Below are 15,066 nucleotides of genomic sequence, written 5' to 3'. Positions count from 1 at the left end.
GAAGTGTTGACAATAAATGATTTCTGGATGCTTATCACTAAGAGGGAAAAAATGACATGTAAGATGTCAGCAAAAAATCTACAAGCTGAAGGGTGTAGAAGAGGCACCTAATACTCTTTCTTGTAGATTTGTCAAGCTCATTGTCATCATGATCACACAGCAGTTGTGGTAAATCCCACAAGACATATATAACAAAATAATATGTAAAACATAAGAAGGATGAGTTTTGAAGAATTTTTTGGCAGTGAATATTTTCACAGAGATGAACATGTTCACAATACACTATAAACATGTATACATTGTCAAAAGTTAACATTTAAAAGGTAACAAAATGACACTCGAGTAAAATATCATATGAAAACTTCATAAATAATATCTATTATGGAATATTGTCTAAAGTCATAAATTATATAACTTTAAAGTGATGAATCATAATTGAAGGCTTGTTGAAATTTTCAAAACTTTCCAGGAAGAAATTTGCTTTTATTTTCCTGCCTTTGTAAAATTTCTATAAAGTTGAAGCAAGTTCTTTGATGTGGCAGTATTGCAGGAAGTTATGAATTTTAAGAATAATTCATTTTACTTATGCCAATGGTAAATGACAGAGATATCTGTAGAGAAAGTTGACCATAAATTATGTCTGATTTTTAAGGATCAAATTTGACTCATGGCTCTTCTCATGAATCAAAGGATATTAGCTATAAGCCTTTATGAAAATACAAAATAAAGCCAGAAAATCATTATCTGGTAACTCTTATTATGACTAATAAGAATACATTCCACAGTTCCTTCTAAGAATATCATATAGTTTCATGATTTAATGAGATAGGCAGCATAAATATTTTCTGTTCTGAAAAGTTTTACAGAAACAACAGCCTAAATATTTCCCAGGTTTTTGTCTGAAATGCTGTTTCTCAAGCACCAAGTCATAACAACTCTATCAGAGATAAACTTCAATAAGATTCCCTGATAATTGCTTTCAAAAAATAATTATGGAATAACTCTCCTTGAAGATCTAGAACATTAGAGATATACTGGAAGCAGGTACTTTGAATGATATTCTGCTGAGTCTTTTTGTCTTCCCTGAGAATTTAATGTGAATTAAGTTATTTTCCTTATTTGGAGATTGTTTGCCTAAAAAACTAGTATTTCTTTGACAAAATAAGTATGAACTACTTAAAAAAAGACTAATGAACTCTGATTCAAAATGTGTTTGTAAATATTTAGTATGGTTCTTAATCTAACTGCCACCATTCTCATACAAACTACATAATATTGAATTGTCTTTGTCCAACCTTGACATGGGGCCTATGCCTTGTGCTTTTGTATTTTGTTTGGTCCTGTTTGACTGTTGTCTCTCAGAGGTCTGTTTTTTCTGAGGAGGAATTCGAGGTAGATTGGATCTTTGTGATAGTAATATGAAGTGGGGGAAAGGGTGGGGGAGGAGAAACTGTGGCTGAGATATACTATGAGAAGAAAAATCTATTTTCATTGACAAAGTAAACATAACTCATTTTCTCACAATGAATGTAAAATATTTTTGTAAAATTCTGATAATTGAAAAAGAGCCTGTGGGGTACAATGGTGCACTTTAATCCAAGCATTAGGGAGGCAGAAGCAGGTAGGTCTCTATGCATTGAAGGCCAGTCTTGTCTACATAGTGAATTCCAGGACAGGCAGGACTACAGACAAAGAAACTGTTTTACAAAGTTTTTAGGTTCCAAATAGAGATTCTAGGAACCTACTACATTCTTCAATGTAAAAGACAATATAATTTCAGAAACACTTGCTGTGCCACTTAAGAAAAGTAAACTCCAAATAAAGTGAATAAAATTGCTTTTAAATTGTACATATAAAGAGTCAATATTCCATCAATATATGTAAAAAGTGAAGAGATAGATTCCTGAAAAAGTGTCTCTGATTTCTGACATCTTCAGGAAACAAACTAGAAACTATTAGAAAGCCTCTAAACTCACAGGGATATGATGATAGAGAAAGAATGTTTCCTAAGAAAAACAAGGATAAACCTCAACACACACACACACACACACACACACACACACACACACACACACACAGAATATTCAGTCTGTTCTTCAGAAGGATTCAGTGTACTCTCTACCCATTAGATTAAGATTACAAACCAAAGTTGAAGGTAATGGTATGGACTTCCATTGTGTTTACAGTAATAGAGAAAAGACAGACAGGAAGGTACTGGGAAAATCCTTTCTCTTCCGGACACCTTGTCAGTTATCGTCTGAAGAGTCCATGTAATCTTATAGAGAAGAAAAGATTGAACTAGAACCTCATAGTGTTCTACAAGGTGGAAAAGGGGCTGATCATCATAAGGGAAGGAATTACATAGAGAAACACATGTTCATTATGTCCATGCTTGGAACCACATAAGACAGGCCTATGGAAGCTCCTCCTACATTTATTTCTCTGTCTTTCAGTTTTATTTAACTAATATCCAATTTTACTTTATTAGATAAGCATTAATATATGTTGTTTTTTCTTTATATTGCTGTTTGTTTTACTGTTTGTTTGTTTATACTGCTTCAGGAGAAGAGTGGTAAGCATTCTATAAGAAAAACATCTGTGAAGTAGGGAGTCTTGCTGTCCCAGGCTTTTTGATGTTGATATTGTATCTGAATATCTGGCTGCATTCCTTTACCTTGTTGTTTATTCTATGTTCAGTTGTTTCTGCCTCTTCTCCCTTTGTCTTACCCCTATCTCTTGCATTTATTCTTCATCTTCCTTTTTCTCTCATTGTCATAAGTATTCACTAGCACCACAGAAAAATTTTCATTTAATAAACATATGTTAATATTTTGGAAAAGAATTTGAAGATAGAAAATCGATATAGTTGAAAATACATTTCATTAGCTTTAGGTAGCCAATGTATTTACAAGAGTCCTTAAAGTATATTAATTTGGTATTGTAGTTTGAGTGAAGGCTAAATGTTCTTCCAAAATTCTTGTCTGAACAAAGGAACAAAATATTCTCAGGCATCTAAATAGTAGCACTGTGCCTTTTCTTCTTTTGAAGCATGGATCTACATGGGTTAGCAGCAAAGGTTTTGACAGAGAAAATAGAATGGTGTCTTCCTGAGAAGGAGGAAAATCAATGAATCTGAATTCAGTAGGAGCACCCTGCTGGTCTCAGCTGTCCAGACCTTAGTTATCAGTTTCCCTTATTGAGGCACAGTGGATGTTCCATTTACCTTTATCAAAATACTCTCTCTAGATGACAGATGAAGCAAGATAGCAAGTGTTAGTTACAGGAAAACCCCCTCACAAGCATAAGCTTTCAGTGAAGCCAGCACAAAGCTCTGTAAGTGTTTAGTGTTTGTTTAGAAGTTAGAAATTCCACTTTGGCTAGTTTGAATCCATTTGCTCTCTGCAATTTTCCAGAGTAGCTCCTTCAATGTGTTATTTCTTTTACCATTGTTATCTTTGGCACTTGCTTTTAACATAGACTCTAAATGATTTTATCAATTTCCCTCTTTATTCCTGTAAAGATAGAAGGACAAGATGTAACCAAAGCTGTAAAGGGATAAGAACATGAACCTCTGTTATTACAGGAATTTAATCAAACAGCAATTCTTTGGGGGATATTTCTAAAACTTACTAACCACAAAGGTAGTAATTTTGATACAAATTTGCTACAATAGCCCTATTCACATAATAGACCTCTACACAACAACTGTTACAGAATAAGACTAAAGGAAACTTGGCTAACTACTGCTATATATTCATTTGGAATTACTAGCTAGTTTATCTTGACATTATTCTATTGGGACCATGCATGTTAAAGTTACCCGTCTAAGCTGGATTTGCAATGCTTCTTATCTCTAGTCAATATGCCTTTGATATCTTTACACCTTACTATTTGGACAAGACATTAAAGGTTGATATGATTTCCACTTCAAAGACTTCTTAAAGCAGTAAGTGTCCTGAGTTCAGCTCTCTATAATATTATACATCTTGACAAATTTATTTTAATACTCACACTCATTATTTTAATAATGTCTGTTGCCTAATATCAATTTCCACCGAATTCTGCTCTACATTTTTCACCTAGAAGATAATGTAAAAACATCTAACAGGGTCTTTGTACTTCATCTGCTACATTAATTGAATAATAGTATTAATTGTGCCCATGTGTATACACAGATGTTAGAGTAAAACATTCTTGTTTAGAAAATGACTGAAGACCCATACACTGATGATATAGTACCATAGTTACTTTGTTTTATTTGTTATTAGTACAGTTATAAATAAATCAAACCTTTGCATTATATTATTCTTTGACACTGATTCCAAAGATAAGATTGAAAATATGTGTTTTGCTAGATACTTAATGACATTAAACCAATTTTTAATATCTACTTGCATTGTATAATATAAAGGAGCAGGGCTTTATCAGGCAGAAAGACAATTTGGGTGGTAGAAAATAAGCATGAAAAGTAAATTATCAACTTCCAACACTCGCATTATGACTCGCAAAATTCACTTTCTCATATTATTAAGAAACTAAGACTAGCCTTCAACTTCAACTAGGTACTGGGATAAGGTGATAGTGTGGATATATTTGAATCCACACATCATTACAAACATAATTTTAATTAAACACTTAGTAAGACATTTTAAATCCATTATCATTTAAGATTAAGATAAATATGTTTATTATAAATAAAATTTCATTATTAGTATTGGAAATATAAGCAATAGCACAGTTTGTCATTGTTATGGATGAACTTTGCTTCCCTTTGACTTAGACACACAGTTCCTAATGATTACCTTCTTATCAATGAGTGTGTTAGCATACGTTTTAGATGATCCTATTTACTGCCCAAAGCAGAGGTAGGAGATAAATATACAAAACCACCATAAATCTGATAAGATTCTAAAATCTCTAAATATGTATCGAGCTACAAAATTCTTTATAGTAGCAACATCCAACTCTTTAAAGTATTTTAATTGAAGGTATCATTAATGATACCAGTACATTTATGAAGGACCTGAGCATGTGCTGATACAGGAGTCTGGTGGAAGCTAAGTCCCCTGTTATGGTTTGTCTTTGCAGTGATTGATGTAAATTTACATGTGGATGGTGTACCAATTAATTCACAAAACAAACAGTTTCCATAATATTTCAAAAGCTGTGTGTGTGTGTGTGTGTGTATGTGTGTGTGAATTGCTAAACATCACAATGTCTATTTGACTACTGAAATCTTCAGTAAGTGGTACCTTCTAACAATGATGAAAACTCTGTAGTTTTAATGTCATACCCATAAAATTAGTGTGGTATTTTCACAGGAACGGATTAATAGAGCAATGCCGAAAAGTGGAAAACTGAGACAGACTCAATACTCACTAAATTAGACATCACAAATCAAGAAAAGACAAGCAAGCCTCTGTTACCTAAGACATAAAAAGTCATTAAAATAAACAGAATAATGCACTCTTATGTTCCCATGTGACACCATTTATAGAGAGGAAACACCATTTGGTACATGACCAGATACTCAATATCATCAATAATCATAGACATCACAGGTAAAAAAGAATTGATTACCTATCTTTTTATTTTTTAGTTTAGAAACATTAGGAAGTCTTTTAGTGTATGAACTATTGGCCCTGATAGAGTGATGAAAGCCTTTTTTATTGCTATTTAGTATGCAGATTACTCATTCTACAGAGTAGTTTTTATAGCTAATTAATCAGACACATTTTGTAAAAGGAATAATTTTTGGTTAGGCCTTGCTATAAGGAGCCATCCCTAATTGGAATGATTCTTAATATTACAACTTTGTGAAATAACCCAATCATAAAAAAAGCACAAATGGTATGCACTCACTGATAAATGGATATTAGCCCAAAAGTTCAGATTACCCAAGATACAATTCACAGACTACATGAAGCTCAAGAAGACAACCAAAGTTTAGATGCTTTAGTCCTTCTTAAAAGGGGAAACAAAATATTCATAGGAGACAAAGTTTGGAACAGAGACTAAAGGAATGGCCATTTAGAGCCTGCCCCACCTGGGGATTCAGCCCCGTATACATACAGCCACTAAACCCAGACACTATTGCTGATGCCAAAAATTACATGTGGACAGGAGCCTGATATAGCTGTCTCCTGAGAGGCTCTGTCAGAGCATGGCAAGTACAAAGGGGGTTGCTCACAGCCAATTATTGAAGTGAGAATGGGGTCCCAATTGGAGGAGTTAGAGAAAGGATTAAAAGAGCTGAAGGTATTTACAATCCCATAAGAACTACCTGAGAGAGCCTCAGCATGATCCAACTGACATACCCAATCCAGAACAAATCTCTGCATGGAAATATTGTCAATATGGAGAGATATTGTCAATTAACTATTGGGCAAAAAGTAGCCCTTGGTAAATGAACCACGTTCCAGTGGTAGACAGCATAACAGCATATCCAAGAATATTTGGATAATACAAACTGGTCTCAGTGTGTGTGTGTGTGTGTGTGTGTGTGTGTGTGTGTGTGTGTGTGAGAGAGAGAGAGAGAGAGAGAGAGAGAGAGAGAGAGAGAGAGAGAGAGAGAGAGAGAGAGAGAGAGAAGTGTATTGCATGGACACAAAGTTTACGTGGTTGGAGAAGGGAAAAGATTAGAAGAGAAGGAAAATAGGATACCAACCTATTGTAAGAAACTCTCTAAAGAACCAATAAAATATATAACCAAAGAAGAGGGAAGAGGAAGAGGAGAAGAAGGAGGCAGAGGAGGAGGAAGAGGAGGAGGAGGAGGAGGAGGAGGAGGAGGAGGAGGAGGAGGAGGAGGAGGAGGAGGAGGAGGAGGAGGAGGAGGAGGAGGAGGAGGAGAAGGACCAATACCAACAACCAGGACTCTCCAGGGTCGAAACCGCCACCCAAAGAGTACACATGGACAGACCCATGGCTCCAACTCCATATGTAGCAGAGGATGGGGTTTTAGGCACTAATGGAGGAGAATCCCTTGGTCCTGCCAAGGCTGGAATCCCCCAGTGTAGGGGAAAGTCAGGGTAGGAAGGTGAGAATGGGGGGTAGTTTGGGAGGGGAAACACCTTCATAGAAGCAGGGTGAGAGGCGATGGAATAGGAGGTTTATGGACAGGAAATCGGGAAAGGAGATAACATTTGAAGTTCAAATAAAAAATTCCCATTAAAACAATCAGAAAGAAAGAAAGAAGTGGCAGCAGGAGACAAAAAACACTCATTATCTTAGAATATTATTTTTTCCCATGATTCTCTGTATATCTTTGAGTCTTTGTCTTTATATTTTACATTCCTAAAAAATAAAGATTTTAAAAATATTATAATTTGTTTCTTATATTATGTACAACAAAATGGCTGGCTCTGGCTGTACTCTCCTTAGTTAACTGTGTCCACTTGCTTCTTTACTTGTGGCTGAGCATGTTGAGTGGGAAATTTATTTTAGTTTAAATGCATTTGCTCATGAATGGAGGAAATAGCTAGGGAGAAACACAGCACTTATGACCACCTGTTGAATGAGTCCATTTCAAGGGGAAATTTGATGAATTTTACCATGTGTTATTATTAGATTATCAACCAGGATCCATTAATAAGCGTGGAAATAATTAATTAAATAGTGTTTGCTAACCATTGCCCAGACAAGACATGTTATAAAATTATCAGATTGAGCAGACCAAGTAATGCACAGATCAACTGTGAGAATGACCTATCTCCAGTTTCTGCTTAATGCTTATATTTTTACTAAGAATCTGGAAGCCTTAAGTATGTTTTTCTTAATTCAAGTATCATGGTGAATTTACAATAAAATATGAATAATTCAAGCCATTTAAAAATAGTGTTATTTAGCAATAAACCTTGCCATAAGAAAATTAAGAATAAATTTCAGTAATAGCAAGCAAACACTTTCTATATTTAGACATCTAAAATGCCTTGTTCTAATCAGATCTCTTGGGAAACAGAACTACTGCTATACAATTCCGAACAACTAAATGCTGGAACGAGGTGAGGTTTCTGATCTGAAATCATTAAGGATATTTAGATATGTATTTGCATCTCAAATGTTATTCCCTTTCCTGGTTCACACCACTTCCATCCCCTCTCCCCATGCTTCTGTGAGGATGCTCCCCCCCTACCTACACACTCCCACCTCACCACCATGGCATTCCACTACACTCTGGAAATGAGCCTTCACAGGACCAATGCTTCTCCTCCTATTGATGCCAGACAAGGCCATCCTCTTCTTCATATACAGCTGTAGCCATGTATCCCTCCATGTATACTCCTTGGTTGGTGATTCAGTCCCTGGGAGCTCTGTGTGGTCTGTTTAGTTGATAATGTTGTTCTTTCTATGTAGGTGCAAACCCTTTTAGCTCCTTCATCATAGAAACAGGCATCTATAGGTGTGAACATTTTTTGTCATGTATATGTGATTATGTGCATGCATGTGGTATGAAGTACATATGTAGAATGCATGTATGAGCATGTATAAGTGGGTATATCTATATCTATCTATCTATATGTGTGTATACATATGTACATATATATTCTATGAATCATGTACTCCACTTTAACAGTATCATGATATAGACCATAAATTCACTAGTCGTCTGTAATACATAGATTTTTTTAAATGTGTTTTTTAAACATTCAAGTAAATATAACTGATCGAAAGGATAAAAAGCAAGATGCCCATGGCCATTGGTTGTCTCCAAAGGGAGACAGAGCTGGGCTAGGTCACAGCAGGGAGGAGAAGGAAAAATCTCCATGAAGCAGTGGTATATGGATGGACATAGGAGCTGCAGGAGATAAAGCCAACCAGGCATGTGAGATTTTTGGTAAGAGATCACTGACCACTTCCCAGATTAGGCCTAGGGTAGGAGATTAGGCCAGCCAATGAGCTAGATGTCATATTACAAATACATTATAGTGTGTGTGTGTGTGTGTGTGTGTGTGTGTGTGTGTGTGTGTGTGTGTGCGTGTGTGTGTGTGTTTGTCTGTGTCTTTCATTTGCAGATCCAAAGATTTTTTCGGTGGGTGCCTGGAATTTTGACCCACAAGAAGCATTGGTGTAGTAGCTAAAAGTCCCACTACGGTTTTCTACGTCACTTTAACAGTATCATGTCCCATTCCTTTCTGGACACTGTCAATGAGAACACTTTTGTCCTTAATGCTTCAGCCTCCTTGCTATTCTGCTTCAAAATAATTTCTAAGCCAGTGGAGCCAACTGATAATGGGCTAACATTAAATATTTCTTCTCAAAAAATTATTTGCATGAGGTATTTGTTACCAGAGTCTAAATATCAACACATCATTGTAGCTGATGGTCAATAGAGAGTAATATATTGCACTTCCTAAAGATATCACATCTTTCATCTCTTTTGCTTAGAGAAGTACGAAGCTGTCAGGTTGCTGACACTTAGTTTCTTGTTTCTAAAAATATTTGTAAAATATAGTTAGTGCAATTGAAGCATGAAAGGGAAAGGATATTTTAAATTAACACCAATATTCTAACCAACTTTTCATAGTAGATGGGTAGGATGAAATTTATCACAGTTTTTATGACTGCAGAAATTACTTAGTCTAGAAAAGAAGTAGAATGATAAAGCAAACAAGGAATGTGGCCTTGGTAGGATTGTGTACAAGATTATTAGTTGTTAAAATGAGTTTGAGAAACGTTGAGAATCCAACATTGAGAAAATGATTCTTTTCTTATGCTTTTTATAAATTGGATATTTTTAAATTTACATTTCAAATCCTCTTTCCCAGATTCCACGCTGTAAATCGCCTATCCCATCCCTTCCTGCCCTACTCCTGTGAGGGCCATACAGCCTTGGCAGAACCAAGGGCTTCTCCTCCCATTGATGCCCAATAAGCCCATCCTCTGATACATATGCAGCTGGAGACCTAGGTCTGTCCATGTGTACTCTGGCTGGTTATTTAGTCCCTGGGGGATCCGATTGGTTGGTATTATTGTCCTTATGGCGTTGCAAATCCCTTCATCTTCTTCAATCCTTTCTCTAAGTCCTCCATTGGAGACCCCGTTCTCAGTTCAGTGGTTGTCTGTGAGCATCTGCCTCTTTATTTGTCATACTCTTGCAGAGCCTCTCAGGAGACAGCTATATCAGGCTCCTGTCAACATGCACTTCTTGGTATCAGCAAAATGGTCTGAGTTTGGTGGCTGTATAATGGCCTGGATCCTCAGGTGGGGCAGTCTCTGGATGGCCTTTCCTTTAGTCGCTGCTCCAAACTTTGTCTCCATATTTCCTCCTATGGATATTTTGTTTCCCCTTCGAAGGAGTACTGAAGCATCTGCACTTTGTTCATCCTTCTTCTTCACTTTTGGGCATATACCCTCTATATTCATGGTAGCCTAATTTATAATAGCCAGAAGCTAGAAAGAACCCAGATATCCCTTAACAGAGGAATGGATATAGATAATTATATATATATATATATATATATATATATATATATATATGGCTTCATATTTCTAAATCAGTTTTTAAAAGTTATTTCTAGACATTCTTAGACTTCCTAAACTTTACTAGAAAACCAGAAAACAACATGTTTCATAATGGTTTCTAAATTTCATAAGAATCTATTTTCTTCAGAGATTTCACTTGAGCTTCTAAAGGTTGAAGTACAGAAATTCTCGTATATAACAGGGTAAAATATCAAATCAATGAGGTAAATGTAAGGTGGTCTGGATTTCTTACATTTTTATAAATATCTGCATACTACTTACAGGTGAAATAAGATACACTCTTCAAACAATACACATATCTCAAAGTAGTTTATTTAATGTGATTATTTATTTTGGCACTGCTACATTTTGAATGTGACATCAGGCCACTTCATTTGTATACCAAAGAGTTCATTAAAGTGTGCAACCTGCCCCAGCAAAGGGCTCCTGTGAAGCTTTCTTTGGATTCCCCTTTTGATTTCACTTTTTAATTAGTTCAACCAAAAATGAACATAATGTCTACCTGCTACCAGGAAGATATCCAAGTTTCATATTAGCTTTCTTATCTCTAGTGGAAATCTGTAGCAACATAGAATACTAATGAACAAAATCCAAGGATGAATGTGGTTGAGAAAAGAAAGGAGGAAAGAAAGAATAGAAAGAAAGAAAGAAAGAAAGAAAGAAAGAAAGAAAGAAAGTCTTCGTTTTAAAAAGTTTTTAACACTAATCCACATGGCCCCATGCAATTTTCTCCTGTATGATCTCAAACATATTGCAAGAAGTTTTTCAATGGGTTGAATACTTTTTGTGAAGGTGTTAGGTACCTTTAGAGTTGCCAAGCTGTTAGAGTAATGCAGCTGGGTCTAATTTTTTTTTTTTTGGCTTTTTAGTCAATGCTGAACAGTGTCCATAGATTTTTCTGAGCCACTTCCAACATACAGTAGCAGCTGCTGTGTTTATGTACAATACCACTGTGCAAGTGGCAATTAAACTACAAAATCCTAGATATGTAGTTGGGAAGCAGCAGGCATTCAGCACAAAACTGGCATTGAGCTAAAACAGAAAAGACTCCTACTTCTGAAATAGGAGAAAAGCTAACAAACCCATGGTACTAGGTAAATGGAATGGGTTAACACCAACAATTTCTAATAGTTCAGACATAACCCTAAGAATAAAATCTAATTTCTTTGTTTCCCTATAAGGTTTAGTAATTTTGCTATATTAGCCATTATCTCAACTGTGTTACGTAAAAATATTTATTATTAAAATACTATGAAATGAAATTTCAGTTTTATTTTAAGTGTACAAAATACACATAGTAATCTAAAGGCAAAGATTTAGAAAAAAATTATGAGGTTGACCTCCACACTTTGGCCTTTGGGCATATGACTACGATGACAAAATATTACAAAGCAAACAAAAGGCAGTTACAATGGCAGGCTTTTTACCTTCTGAGCATTTCAGATCTCTGAATTTCTAGATATTTTACAGTATAATCTGAAAACTAGAAGCTGTAAATTTAGTGGATACCACTTTGCACTCTTTTAAATGCAAAGGAGCCATTTTAGATTTGAGTGAAAAAATACTGGGATATTTAATGCAATAAATGTTTCTTGAGAGAATACTTAATACAGAGTGAAAAGCTGTAATATCCTTTACATAAATAAGTTAAACTTTTCATGTTATATCTACCAAATTTAGGGTATATAATTTATTGTTTATTTAATGAATTATAAAAATCTATAAAATGTATTTTATATAATTTATGTTTTTTCAATCACTTAATGTGTAAGTCCTTAAATATTAAGATTAAAAAGTATAGGGTTCACATGATATAATACATAAAAATAATGATAAAATATTAGTATTTTACTGCTTTCCTGAGTTGCAAATATAAAATTTTTCACTATTTCTTCTCTCTGGACTCACTATAACATCACCAAACACTTCTTCTCTTATATCAAGAGACGATTTTGTAAAGTATATGATAATTTGTCTAAAACTAGGTTCTAAAAAAGAAAAACAAACAAAAAAGCAAAACAGAAAAAGGAAAAAAATAATTTGTTCGAATGACGCTTTAGTTTTAAAATTTGGAAGAATCATTTAACAAGACTAAATTTGATATTTTCTAAAGTAATTTAATCATGTACCTTTTCCTATAGTAATAAAGGCACCTTTTCAAATCTAGATAAATTCATCCTCTAGCATATTTGAATGTGTTGAACAATACATCAGTTATGTTAGAGCTTTCATGAAGTGTGCAAGCACCTTATCCTATTGACTTTTGCTTCACAATACTGCTTTATCAATTTGGGCCTGTCACCCTGGATCTATTCAACATGGGTTTGATAAATGGAGATTTAAGTACATCACATTGTGACATACCAATATAAGAGCTTATATAGTTACTGAAGACTTATTTTTTATTGCAGTGCCAATGGCCTATGAACATTTAAATACAGGGAATTAAAAAGAATGTGACTTTAAGGTTATTTTTCATTTAGAATCATTCTATGGCCTAAGATATCTTTATAATTTTACTTTATACTTTCATAGCCCTCATATTCTATTTTTTAACCCTTTTACTAATTTATATTTTACAGATTATTCATCTAAGAATGAGCTTTTTTTTTTAATCATTCACTTTAAAGAAGCCTGTCTGTGGTATCCAGAATATAACTACCTCTGTTTCCTGGGAGTAAAGTGTAATCTGGACTCGTAAAGATTATTCCATACCTACAGGACTGAGTGACTAGTCTTGGCCATTAGAACTATCAGATGCCAATTTATGACCTGGACTCTGGAAAATACAGCAGGCAAACAAGAACATGTGTATTTGCTCAGAAAGTAAAGCATTGCTGTGTTAACTAATTCAATGAATTAAGACAGACTTTTTTTATGCAAGTGATCTTACTAAAGTATGAAGTAAAATAGCGATTCTTTATATAAAACGTGTTTAAAAATAAATAAATACATCTGTTTGAATGAGAGAAAGAGAGAGATAGAGACAGAGACAGAGAGACAGAGACACACAGAGAGACAGACAGACAGACTGTAGAGTTGAGTGAAGACATATTTCCACGAGAAGTGAACCTTTATGGAATGTCCACTATCTATGGAAAATATTACTGATTGTGGTGGTTTGAATGAGAGTGGATCTTATGGTCTCATATGCTCAAATGATTGTTCTAGAGTTAATGAAACTGTTAGTGAAAAAATAGGTGTGGCCACATTGGAGGAAGATGAAGACATCAAAACAGGTAGCTAGAAATGTATTATCACATTGACTCTTGGTGTCTCTAGACAATCTATCTTCTACCTTGCACTTCCACTGATGTCTTACAAAATGTGATTTCTCTTGTATTTCATAGGAGAAATACAGTGAGTATACTTACTCTATGTCCCAGGAAAAAAGTAAGAGTATAGTTTTAAATGTACTATTATAACAGGGCATTAATTGAACCAGAATGTTCAATCTTAGAAAAATTGTAATGCAAATATATTACAAGACACTTGAAGCTCCAAATGTCAAGTAGATTTTGAAAAAGATCTGGGTAGTAGGGATAAAATTTTTTTCTTTCGTTCTTGAGTTTTTAAACCAAATGAATAATTGCCTATGAAGTTTCTACAATTTTGATACTTAGAAGGTCCTCTAACTAAAGTGATTTCTCCTGTAATATGAGTATGTCAAGTGGATATCCTATCAAGTATACTCTATTTTTAAATTAACTTTATGATTATCCTAAAACTTTTATTCTATTATAGTAACTATCATTGGCCTTTTGTTATTTTATCAAAATTTCTTCCATTCTTACATTAATTTGACAGTAGTACTTTTATTCCAATTATTTTTCTTCTCTACAATGCAAATTTGTGACACATTTGCCAAAAGTTGTGGGACTATGGCTTTATAAATTTATTTCTTATTTCCCATTCTCTTTGCCTGTTTAACACATCAAATTTTTCTATTTTTCTTAATCAATGTTTAAGAGTTCTTTGAGAATATCATACAGTGCATTCTCTTATATTCACCCATTTTTTTTCCAATTCATCCCAGATTCCCGCACCTTTTCCTTGCCACCCAACTATGTGTTTTTAAACTTAAGTCTTTCTGTGTTGCTGTAAGTCAAGTGAATTTTGTAAATGCACAATTATTTATCAATGGGTTTATTTGAATATTAGTCTTCAGGTTTATGTTTAGTTCGGATTTTTTTCTGTGCTGGAAAATGGTATTTTCTTTCTTTTTTCTTTCTTCTTTTATTCTTTAATATTTTTTACAGTCTAGTCTTTATTTCCCTTCAGTCTACTCTCTGACTGTTCCTCATCTTATATCTACTCTCCCACCCTGCCCCCCTTCTTCACAAGGATGTCTCCACACCCCAACTCCCATCCCACCAGACCTTCCTTCTCCCTGGGATAGCAACTTTTTTGAGGGTTGGTGCATCTGCTCTCACTGAGGCCAGACCAGGCAGTTATCTGCCAAATATATGTTGGAGGCCTCATATCAGCTGGTGTATGCTGCCTGGTTGGTGGTCCAGTATCTGAGAAATTTCAGGGTTCCATGTTAGTTGAGACTGCTGGACTTCCTATGGAGTCACCTTCCTC

The sequence above is a fragment of the Rattus rattus genome, chromosome 13, assembly GCF_011064425.1.
Source record: "Rattus rattus isolate New Zealand chromosome 13, Rrattus_CSIRO_v1, whole genome shotgun sequence".
In the NCBI taxonomy this organism is placed as follows: Eukaryota; Metazoa; Chordata; class Mammalia; order Rodentia; family Muridae; genus Rattus; species Rattus rattus.
Note: the sequence above shows the minus strand (reverse complement) of the source record.